Here is an 8,721-nt window from a genome sequence, read left to right as displayed (position 1 = left end):
GGTGTGTTCAGGCTACACCTGCTTTTTCAAACGGGTTTATTTTCAGTTGGCAATGTCCTTTGATGGTGATGGAGTGGGAGATGTAGGGACCATGTTGAAACGTCTGTAATTGACAATGATGGGCCATATGTGGAGCTGTTGTGCGCCAAGTTAGTTATTTACAGCCTTTCTGTGGGCAGACTCCCCCAACCCCCCCCCCCCCTTTCCTCGCCCCTGTCGTCCCCAGCCCTCCCCCCCCCCCCCCCCCCCCCCCCCCCCATTCAAACTGTGCATCATTTGAATGTTGATTGCTTTTAGAGAAACACGATCTTTGTGATGTGTGTGTCTCTTGTTACCGGTGGTGGTTCTCTGGACTGGTACCAACTGGAAAACAGATGCAGTCTCTCAGCTACTCAGTATCAAAGTAACTTCCACACACTATTTTCACTCAAAGAGGGTTTATTGATTTGTTGAACTATTTACACTTACAGCAGCTACTATACATCTCTACTCTTTCAGAGTCCATGCAGAAGCTTGAATGCTGACATCCAGGTCTTTTTTCTCTCAAAAGATCAACTTCCCACCAATTGGACACACCTCTTTCCCATGAAGTCACCATGCTACCGGAGCATAACATAATACATTTGTGTTATATTTATGTTCCAGGCAATGCCTTGATACTTGTTCTTCCCGGCCTAGACTTTCTGGCTTGCCACTAGGAACCATTTTAAACCTTAGTTAACCATTGCCACATCTGAACTTTCAACAAATTAGAATATATTTTAACATGCCCTCCAAAATTGCTTACAGTATGTGCCAATAACACAGTTCTGTATTTACATTTACTCTTTGTGAAGTTTAGGACCCATACCAATTGCAAATAAAGTGTCATGTCTTTCTCCAGAAGTGCCTTTGTCAAAACATCTGCCAAGTTATACCCTGTGTCAATCTACTCTATCTTTAGGATACCATCTGAAACTAAATCTCTTACATTCTGGTAACCTTACTAAAATTTACTTAGTCCTGCACTTCAAATTCTCAGCCTCCCTGCCATTCCAATACATCGATTGTGAATCCTCAAAAACCAAAGAGGGGCTCTCAGTGCAATTTTTCTCCCAAATCACTCAATCAACTGTCTAATCCAAACTACCTCTCCAGACAAATCAGGGACAATTGCAGCAAAATTCTGCTTTCTGAAGTACTAAGTGCCTACAAATTCTGTTTTTCTATTCTCCAAACAAACTGACTACCTGCCCAAAACTTATCACAAGTCATGTTACTGGCCTCACTTGCAAAAGAACTATCTGCATACACACCTAGATCTCTTCAACTCCTTGAAACCAAGATTCTTGTTCTTACTCCCTTTCAAATACCTCAAAAAAACATGTCACACGCGTCCATCATCCCCCTTGCGATCTATTTCACTTCTGCTCAATAAAAACCAACTGCAAAGAAATCTCAGGCCGTGTATTTTAGCAATGAAAACAAGCACCAATTTACACTTCTGTACACCTCAGGATTATCAAAACACTTCAGCCGACTGCACTGGAATAAACCAGGCGTCATTGGCGCTTTTCACAGGCTCCTGCCCATCCTGCAATCCACACTTCCAATCAGCCTCTCCATCTTTTTTCTTGACTCAACAGCATTCTCCATCATCTGTCCACTATAACTCTATCCCTAGTAAGCTTCAGCTTCCCAAGTTCATTCAATGCAAACTTTTCTGAGACAATTCCTTTTGTACCATCTTTCCACTTCTGTTCTGAATTAGCTGTGAACAAAGATAATCCACATAAATCCCAATGAACTACCCCTCTCTAGGTTGTAAACACACGCATCGCAACACTTCGTTTAACACCCCAAGCCTTTTCAAGCTTAAGCATTGAATCCACTGATTCCAACACCGTGCACTTGTTTCCAAGCAATCCAATTGCTTTGTTCAACTTACACCCTTTCGTTCATTATTATCACTACCAAACCAGGAGGTTGTTCCATGGTAATCTCCTCCTCAAGCTTAGCATTCAGGTACGCAGTCCTCAAAATCAAAATGCTTACCACTTTTCTTTGCCTCACAGCTAATGCAAGCCACTAATCTCAAACTTTCGGCTTTGCAGTAGGGAGAAGTTTGTCAAACTCTCAAACCTTTGCTGTGTGAAGCCTTTAGCCACCAACCTGGCCTTGTTTTTGTACTTTTGACTACTATCAGGCATTTCTTCTCTTTATAGACCCACTTGCAAACCCACAACCTTGTGGGTCTTTAGGCCTATCAACAATATCAAAACCGCTTCTCAACTAGAGACAAGACTCTTGTTCCATAGCAGGAAACCACTTTTTTCTTTCTCCTCCTTCGGAAACTTCTGCAACTCTTCAACGCTTCAGGCTCATCGCCACTGCCATACAAAGCAGTTGCAGTCTGAACAACAAACTCTCTCGGAGCTTTCTCACTCTATGAGTCCTCCTAGGAATCAACACCTTTGTTCTACCTCCTCATCCTCACTTCTCGAATAGTTGCACATCAGTTGTCCCTCTTTGACACAACTTCAAACCTGACTTGTAAGTGAATGGGGTGTGTTACGTGTTGGCTGCTGTTTGAGTGGTTGTTTGAAGTACTAGGTTCTCCTCATCTGGAGGCATTGTGGCCATTGTGGGCTTCTTACCCTCCATTTCCAGTACTTTGCCCCAGTCGCAAAACAAGAACCACTGCTTGATTGGGAATGAAATTCTCCCAAACCCGAATGTTTCTCAAAAATTGGCACTTCTGGACAACCAACTTCTCCCATGCCCCTGGAAGATTAACTGTTGCCAGAAACTAACCACAAACATCAACCTCTTCCATTTACGTTCACCCTTCTTTCTGAATTTTGCTTGGCACAAACACATTGAATATTGCCCAAACACCTTAGGTACTTTTCAGTTTGGTGCGTCTACCATGTAGCATCTGTAATGGTGTCTTGATTTAAGCTGAATTCCAACCCTATTTGCTATATGGTTAGCATTAAAATGCTTCACCCCAAAAATTTTTCAGATACATTTTGCATATCAGTAACATACAGTCTTTCATCTGCTTTTTTTTAAAAACACCAATGGTCTCTCTGCCAACCCATCTTCCTGTGGACTCCAGGATTAGTGTGTTGTGACGATACCTTTCTTCTGCACCCAATTTCTTAGGTCAGAAGATACAAAATTCACCTCCTTGGTCAGTGACCAAAGACCCACTTTGATACTCCAACTTGGCGGCTTATTGATTCACCCAGTCTTTTAAAGACTTCAGCACCTCCCTTTTCTCTCACGACTTTCACATAGGAGTAAGTCGTACTTGTTGCCTGTTACTATTACCCGAAAAAATACTGACTTCCCCCCCAGGTTTTAGTTAAAGGCCAGCCCGGATCAAGATGCACCACCTCAACGGCCCCTCTTGCGTGACACATTTGGTTGGCTTGGCCACTGGAAAAGTTTCAATTTGATTATTGCTGCAAACAGAAACATCAAGATGATTAGGACAAGAATCATTTGAACTCAGACAAACCTCTTCCAGCTTTTCCAAACGTCTGTGACAAACCCATATGACCAAACACTCTGTGAAAATAATTGTGCACAATCTGCATTGTAAAATGCACATTATGACACGGCACACTTAGCTTTGTCACGATAAAGTAACAATTTGTTTTTCTTTTGTGCCTTTTGCACATAACCTTGTCCCTTTGCTTAATTATGGCATTTATCTTCAAATTTCAAAGTATAACATCTGTTGTTAATGCCAGACACATAACAAGACAATTTTGCCAAATTGGGAACCACACCCTACATTTCAAAATCTTCCCAAAACTAGGAAATGTACATTACCCATATGTTTTCCCTCTCTGGGAAACTCCATCACGCCATGCAACAGATCTGACCATTTGACACCGACTTGATTTCCGCAACTTATGTCGTTACCACATATGGTTCGAAGCCCAGAATCCAGACTCCAGACTCTGAATCCACTGCTGGCTGCCTTGATGGGCTCTTTGCAGTCATTGTACCCAGACACAACTGCGCTCACTCGGAACTAGCACCTTTTCCCTGCTTCTTCTTCGCTGCTGCAAACTTCCAACAGTTCTTTTGGACGTTTGCCTGGGCTTCTTTACAATAAAAACAAAGGACTTGGACACTGCCAGCCTTCTCCTGCTTGCAATTCTCCACAAACCCTCTGGTGGATTGAAAAACCTTTGGTATCTGTCGCTGCTGCCCTCTGGAGCCCTCAGACTTCCGTCGGCTTGGCTCTCTTCCAAGACGCGCGCCGACACCAACTCATCAGTCCTTGCTTCAGCCATTCCCTGGAAGCCTACTATGCAATATGTGCTCAAAGTCTTGGGGCCAAACTCCCAAACGCAAGATGTACGCCTTTTGCTCCTCAGGCAAGGTGACACCTCTCCGCATGCACTTGTGCAAACAGTTATGCATTTCCTCTAAATGATTTCAGGATCTTGATTACTTTGCATCTTTGCAGGCCATCTCACCTTTGCAGCAGCGCAGCCTGGGACAAGCAGTGCACTTATGCACATTCCTCTCAAAGTGTCCCAGACAGCTTTAGCATATCCTTGAGCCTCACAGATGAAGCTGCGTTAGGCTCAACAGAGTGAGTAAAATTGTAGCCGGGCTTGCGAAATCATTCAGCAAGGGTAGGCATCAGTCGGACCTTGATGCCACCACACGCCCAGGGACCCTCACGGAACAACAGCGCTTTGCTTGTTGTAAACAGCCCAAGAGCTTGGTCAATTGTTGGTGTTTAGCTTAGGAGGAAATCTTGCTGGACGACTCCATGACGGCAAGCAAACGGCAAAACAAAACAGTCCAAGTGTCCCAGCAAAATGTCCAACAAACACTGTACTTCCCATTTGCGAACGGCACAGGTACAGGAAGGAACCCACACAGCGAAAAATTACAGCTGGAAGAGAAGACAGGAAGGAGATAAGAAATGGGAAAACACTCAACAGGCAGACTATCAGTGGAACAGGGAACATCAGCAACAGCAGACCCCTCCGAAGACCATCTTCAGCCACACCAGTTGGCACACACCCCTGGGAACCATCCTCGCAAACCATCTGGCAACCATCTTCAGCAACCCCATCCTTGCTACCACTGTTAGAGGGAAAACGAAAGGAAAAAACAAAGAAAAAGATCTTGTGTTGATGGATGATGTCTCTTGTTACCGGTTGGAAAAGAGATCCCACCTCAACATTAGGAGGACCTTCCTGAGAGTAAGGGCTGTGGAGTCTCCCTCTTTAGAGGTCCTTAAGCAGAGGCTGGGCCGCCATCTGTCAGTGATGCTTTGATTGTGAGTTCCTGCATGGCAGAATGGGTTTGGACTGGATCAGGGCCCTTGCGGTCTCTTCCAGCTCTAGGATTCTATGGAGCGAAGGGGGTCCTTGCTTCTGCGCTCAATGTGGGATGAAGAGAAGGCGCAGATGGGCTGTTATCTCAACCCTGGGCTTCAGCTCAGAGCTTTGGAATTGGTAGGAGGTTAGCATAGCCTGGGAGGTTAGGAGGTAGAAGGTTAGCATTGGAGAGATGGCAAGGAGGGGCTGAAGGGGAATTAGGTAATGGAAATAGTAGGTGGGGGAATATAGCTCACGCCTTTTGTTCGTTGGGGGTGATGAGGTTTTAATGTATCAGTTGTGCTGATAGGCAGTTTCAGCTTAAACCCTGAATTGGCAAATTGCTGACTTTGTGACTTTCAATTAAGTTCTGTTCCGCTTCAATATACATGACTCACTGATTGCACAGAAGTTCTGAGTTTCCTGATTCTGACAGTAAGCTGAAACTCTTCACAGTCTGATATGATGCGGGGCATTCGGCCCCAGATGAACGTTTCACCCAACTGACAGTGGAGAAGAGCCCGGAGGAGGGGAGCCTTAAGTGGGGGACCCCTTCCGAAAGCAGTCAGGATGGTGGAGAAATCTATCCTTGCTTGGTTGGAAACGGATGTGTGATTCCAGCCTAAGGCTCCAACCAAAGTCTGAGAACAACAAAGAGGAAGCAGCGCCTGGGACTCTGACCCCTTGGAGGGGAGGACTGTGGTGAGCAGATGCTACAGATGTGGGAAGAGATGCAGCAGATGCAAGACACCTTGGGTGAGGTGGTTAAAGTCTTGAATGAACAAGCAGCAGGAGCAACAGGGGGGCCCTCTTATGGCAGCTCCAGCAGCGCCACCTGTTGGACCGGCTGCCCCAGCTCTGATTGGACTAGTTGCACCACCTCCAATGAATTTTATGCTTGGATAACTCCAGGATCCCTTAACAAGGAAGCTGACCATGAGATTTCATGGATAGCCTCAGGTATTGCCTTCTTGACCCAGGTATTGGGCCACATGAGTGAATGGGGAGCAACTTTCGCGGAGATGGCAGCTAAGGTGAGATGTGTGGCTAATCACCTGGAGGGTGAGGAGGCAGATTGGCTGGTACAGCTTTATGATAGTGGGCCCCCTGAACTGCAGAACATACAAACATTTATGCTGGCGCTCTGGGCTCAGTTTGAAGATCCGTTTCGAGTGGAGAGAACACACACGCGTCTGATGGCCTTGGACAAGGGATCCCACTCCGTTTCTGAATGTGCTTTTGAATTCAAGAGCTTGGCAGCTCAGGTGCTGGAGTGGCCAGAGGCTTTCTGAGTGCAATACTTTAAAGACGGATTGTGTCCAGACCTGTTGAGATGGGCACTAACTTGAGGTAACTCAACTGTGGTGAGAGAATAGATAAGGTTGGCTGGGGAGGCAGAATTGGTCCAAGAAGAAATTTAATTGTCAATGCAGCAGAAAAGCAGCACCCACAAAGGGAGTGTCCCTAAAAGCCTATCACCCAGTCAGAGTGGTAAGAACAAGCCACCACAAGGAGACTGAAAGAGAAAAAAGGATGAGGTTGGGACTTTGCCTGGCATGTGGAAAAAGGGCCATTTGATGGCAGCCTGCCTGAATCATGTGGATGACTTCCTAGAGCAGTAACAAAGACCTCCACTGCACCATCAAACAAAGGAGAGCGGAAACGTCCAGGGAAAGCAGGGCAAGGATACTGAGTTTTCCAAGCGGCAGGCCAGGAAGAACTAGAGTCCTTGGGGGTATGGACATACAGTGAGGGGGAGGAGAAAGGAGAGCCATTAGGAAACTACCTGAGCCTGCCTTAGACCATGGTGAAAGGCAGGCTGTGGACTGGGACAGCTGCAAACCCATGATGAGTGGTGAAGTGCCCCAAGTGAAGTTAATTGTGTCCAAAGGCCTTGCTGGAGTGGACTTGACAGCTGCTATAGATTCAGGCTGCACGAGGTGTTTTATCAACCAGGAGATAGCAATAGCATGTACTTTTCTATACCACTTATCAGTGCACTTAAGCACTTCCTATGTGGTTTACAAAGTGTAAGCTAATTGCCCTCAACAATCTGGGTACTATTTTAGCAACCTCGGAAGGATGCAAGCCTGAGTCAAGTTTGAGCTCCTGAGCTGGTACTGAACTCATAACCTTATGGTTTGTGACTGAGTAGTTACAGTACAGGCATTTAACCATTCACCACCAGGACTCTTGTTAGAGATAGTCAAGATTTTGGTTTGGGGATAGAGATTATCAACCTGTACAGACTGGCATTATACCATCTAACTAAAAGATTGTATGTACAGCGCTGTGTAAATTTACAGCGCTTTATAAATAAAAGTTAATAATAATAATAATGATAATACACCGGCCTCAGGGCAGAGTGGGGGTGTGGCGTCCACGTGACGCATACCCCGACACTGCCCTGATGCTGCCGTTACACCGTGCACACAATCACACAGCATCACAGCCCTTCTTTGGCACTGTGTCCAGATGATGCAGTGTCAAAAGGAGCACCAGAAGGTGCCGCCGCAGCGGCAAAGCTGTCCTTTCCACGCTGCAAAAAGGAGCTGCTTTTTGTGGCTCCTTTTTGCGCCACAGAAATGCCAGATTGAGGCCATGGCATGTAGTTGCTATGGTCCCGATCCAGCACTGTAAAGGGCATCCTATTCAGTCCCTATGTTGTTACCCTCCCCTATCCCTTTTCACCAGATGGCTGGCTCCCTCCGGGGGGGGGGCAAGCTTTCCAGGAGAGAACTACAACAGTTTGGTTAGGGGTGGCCGAGCACTGGGAAAAGATCAAGCTCAGGGTGGGCCCTGTAACAGCTACCATGTGATGTTGGGGATAGAGTGGCTGCATTTCCACAACCTCAGCCTCTTCTAGTGACAGAGGGAGATGGTATTCAGTGATCCCAGATAATAAGGCAGAGTGGAGCAGGAGGTGGCCCTGATCCAGAGGCACCCCACCACAGAGAGGGCAGGACAGTCGGTGGCAGAGAAGGCACTGGGCTATCCCTTAGTCTATCAAGACTTATGGGAGGAGTTTTGAGGAGAAAGAAAGCTACCAGTTCCTCCCTCACCACAAGATGGACTATGCCATAGAAATTGAGCCTGGGGCACCCCTGCCCAAGCCAAAACTTTATGCCATGACTCCACTGGAGCTGAAGACTTTAAAAGAATTTGTTGAAAACAACTTAGCTAGTGGCTTTGTTAGCCCTTCTACCATCACTTTTGTGGCTCCTGTGTTTTTCCGCAAGAAGAAAGATGAGGGCCTCTGCTTGGTGATGGACTATCACATTCTGAATGGAATTTGTAGTACAAATATATACCCCCTGTCCCTTCTGAAAGACATGTTGGAACGATTAGCTATGCAGACAGTGTTTACCAAGTTGGATTTGTGGGA

This window comes from Sceloporus undulatus, chromosome 2, assembly GCF_019175285.1.
Source record: "Sceloporus undulatus isolate JIND9_A2432 ecotype Alabama chromosome 2, SceUnd_v1.1, whole genome shotgun sequence".
Taxonomy (NCBI): domain Eukaryota; kingdom Metazoa; phylum Chordata; class Lepidosauria; order Squamata; family Phrynosomatidae; genus Sceloporus; species Sceloporus undulatus.
This window is presented reverse-complemented; position numbering follows the sequence as displayed.